Below are 3,447 nucleotides of genomic sequence, written 5' to 3' on the forward strand. Positions count from 1 at the left end.
AGAGCCAGACATCCTGGAATGCGAAATCAAGTGAGCCTTAGAAGCATCACTATGAACAAAGCTAGTGGAGGTGATGGAATTTCAGCTGAGCTATTTCAAATCTTAAATGGTGATGTTGTGAAAGTGCTGCACTCAATATGCCAGTAAGTTTGGAAAACTCAGCAGTGTCCATAGGACTGGAAAAGGTCCATTTTCAATCCAATCCCAAAGAAAGGCAATGCCAAAGAAAATGCTCAAACTACCACACAATTGCACTCATCTCACATGCTAGTAAAGCAATACTCAAAATTCTTCAAGCCAGGCTTCAACAGTATGTGAACTGTGAACCTCCAATATTCAAGCTGGATTTAGAAAAGGCAAAGGAACCAGAGATCACATTGCCAACATATGTTGGATGACTGAAAAAGCAAGAGAGTTCCAGAAAAACATTTATTTCTGCTTTATTGACTATGCCAAAACCTTTGTGTGGATCACAGCAAACTGGAAAATTCTTAAAGAGATGGGAATACCAGACCACCTGACCTGCCTTTGAAAATCTGTATGCAGGTCAGGAAGCAACAGTTAGAACTGGGCATGAAACAACAGACTGGTTCCAAATCGGGACTGGAGTATTTCAAGGCTGTATATTGTCACCCTGCTTATTTAGCTTATATGCAGAGTACATCATGAGAAATGCTGGGCTGGATGAAGCACAAGGTGGAATCAAGATTGCTGGGAGAAATATCAATAACCTCAGATATGCAGATGACATCACCTTTATGGCACAAAGTGAAGAAGAACTAAAGAACCTCTTGATGAAAGTGAAAAAGAAAAGTGAAAAAGTTGGCTTAAAATTCAACATTCAGAAAACTAAGTTCATGGCATCTGGTCCCATCACTTTTTGGCAAATAGATGGGGAAACAGTGGAAACAATGACAGACTTTATTTGGGGGTGCTCCAAAAGCACCACAGATGGTGACTGCAATCATGAAATTAAAAAATGCTTGATGCTTCTGAACTGTGGTGTTGCAGAAGACGCTTGAGAGTCCCTTGGACTGCAAGGAGATCCAACCAGTCCATCCTAAAAGAGATCAGTCCTGAATATTCATTGGAAGTACTGATGTTGAAGCTGAAACTCTAATACTTTGGCCACCTGATGTGAAGAACTGACTCACTGGAAAAGACCTGGATGCTGGGAAAGATTGAAGGCAGGAGGAGAAGGGGACAACAGAGGATAAGATGGTTGGATGGCATCACCAACTCAATGGACTTGAGTTGAGAACTCTGGGAGTTGGTGATGGATAGGGGAGGCCTGGCGTGCTGCAGTCCATGGGGTCCCAAAGAGTCGGACACAACTGAGTGACTGAACGAACTGATGGCTGAACTGTGTTGTTGTGCGGTAGAAACCAACACAACATGGTAAAACAATTTTCCCCCAGTCATCAAATAAGTTTTAAAAAATGAATGAAAGAAGAGGGACCTATCATTCCAGCAACACAAATTAAGCAAACAGAGGGGATTAGGAGAAAGGCTATTTTTACACAGAGAACTGGTTGTTATTCAGACCTCATATATATTTACTTCCAAGAGGTGTAGTTTTGTGCTCCTCTGCTCTCGGAGAACTCATTGATTTAGTTACTTAAAACTGACTTTATCAGGAGAGAGGGTATAAATTCAACATTTGTAGAGAGAAGATGAAGACAGGGAGAGTTTCACTGGCTTTTATCAGATCCTACCGCCTCCCTAGATCTTAACTCTGTACTGTCTACTCAATGGGACATAGGAGCCTGCTCTGAAATAGGGTGCATCCTGAGCATCTTCCTCATTGAGCCCATAACTTCCCTGTCCCTTAGGCTACAGATGAGGGGGCTCAGCATGGGGGTGAGGATGGTGTCAAACAAAGAGAGCCTGGTTCAGAACAGAGGTGTGAGAAGATCCAGGCCTCATGTATATTAGCATGGCTGGGGCATAGTAAAACATGACCACAGTAAGATGGGAGGAGCAGCAGCCAGGGCCTCATTTCTGCCTTCAGGGGAGTTCATTTGCAGGACCTGGAGGAAGATGAGAGTACAGGAAGTCAGAATGAGGCTTGTGGGGAGAAGAAGCACAACAATGCTGGTCACTACCACTCCTTTCTCATAGGCAGATATGTCTTCACAAGACAACTTCATGAGGGCTTTGACTTCACAAAAAAAGTGGTAGAGCTCTCAGGAGCCACAGAGGGGAACGTGCATGGCATAAGCCATGTGGACCAAGGGTGCCAGAGCCCCTCCCACCCAGGACCCCACAGCCATCAGCTGGAAGACCCAGTGGCTGATAATGATTGAGTATTTGAGAGGATGACAGGTAGCCACATAGTGGTCATAAGCAATGAGTGTCAGGAGGAGACACTCTGCTATCCCAAGAGTCAAGGTGAAGAAGATCTGGGCCCCAAGGCCAATCAGGGAAATGTTTCTCTTCCCTGAGAAAAAATTGACCACCATTTTGGGGACTGTGCAAGAGATGAAAATCAGGTCAATGAGAGAGTTGGCTAAGCAGGGAATACATGGAGGTATGAAAGTAGGGATCTGTCCAGATGGGAAGGATCAAGCTGGTATTTCCTATGATAGCAATGATGTAGATGAGGAGGACAACAGAGACAAGGAGATCAGTATGTCTCCTTCCTGGGAAAAGGCCCAAGAGAATGAAATCTGTGCTCAATGTCTTGTTTCCTGTCTCCATGTTGTCTCCTTACCAGCTTCACCTGAAAGAAAACGGAGACTTTTAAACATATGTGTAAATGAGAAAGGAATTAAACCAGAAACATAAATTTAGTAATTGATGGTGTAATATAGAACATTTTGGGGGAACTGAAAACAGAATTTATCTGCTTCATAAAGGTGCTAAAACCATAGGAGAAAAATTAATAACTAGAGCATAAAAGTGACACTAGATTTTTTTTCCCCATCAATGTCCTAACCCTTCCTGTAGGCAAGCATTTTCACTTTTAATTATCTTCTTCTAATTCTAATTCTAATTCTAATATTTATGCATTTTTTCATACTCATAGTTTCAGTCAATGCAATCTTGGTATCACACAGGGATACTTTAATGAAATAAATCTATAGTTTAGGTATAACATGAACTAAACACATCTACTGAAGTTAACAATTGTGTTTTGGGAAACTCTAATATCACATATTTAACTTGACGTTGAATTTCCTTCAGGATAGGGGCCATTGAATGCTGAAATATACTAGGGCTTCAGAAAAATTTGCCCTCTTAGTAAAATGGGTTTTCTAAGTCTTCCTGCACCAAATGTATTCAGAGATTAAACAAGCAGCAAAGATTAAATTTGATATCTCTCAGAAGGATAAGAAAGGACACAATTTTTAAAGTTGATGCCCATTCTTACTGTATTTTAGAGTCAACTTGGATGGAATTTTATTTCATTTATATAGAGAGAAACACGGAAATTGCCTTAAGGGT

General features: G+C 41.5%; 1 pseudogene; it reads right to left on the reverse strand.

Moving 5' to 3' along the window:
* Window positions 1–1,748: 1,748 nt before the first annotated feature.
* On the reverse strand, window positions 1,749–2,700 carry LOC129628823 (olfactory receptor 2AJ1-like; annotated as a pseudogene).
* Between the last annotated feature and the right edge of the window lie 747 nt (window positions 2,701–3,447).

The sequence above is a fragment of the Bubalus kerabau genome, chromosome 1, assembly GCF_029407905.1.
Source record: "Bubalus kerabau isolate K-KA32 ecotype Philippines breed swamp buffalo chromosome 1, PCC_UOA_SB_1v2, whole genome shotgun sequence".
NCBI lineage: Eukaryota > Metazoa > Chordata > Mammalia > Artiodactyla > Bovidae > Bubalus > Bubalus kerabau.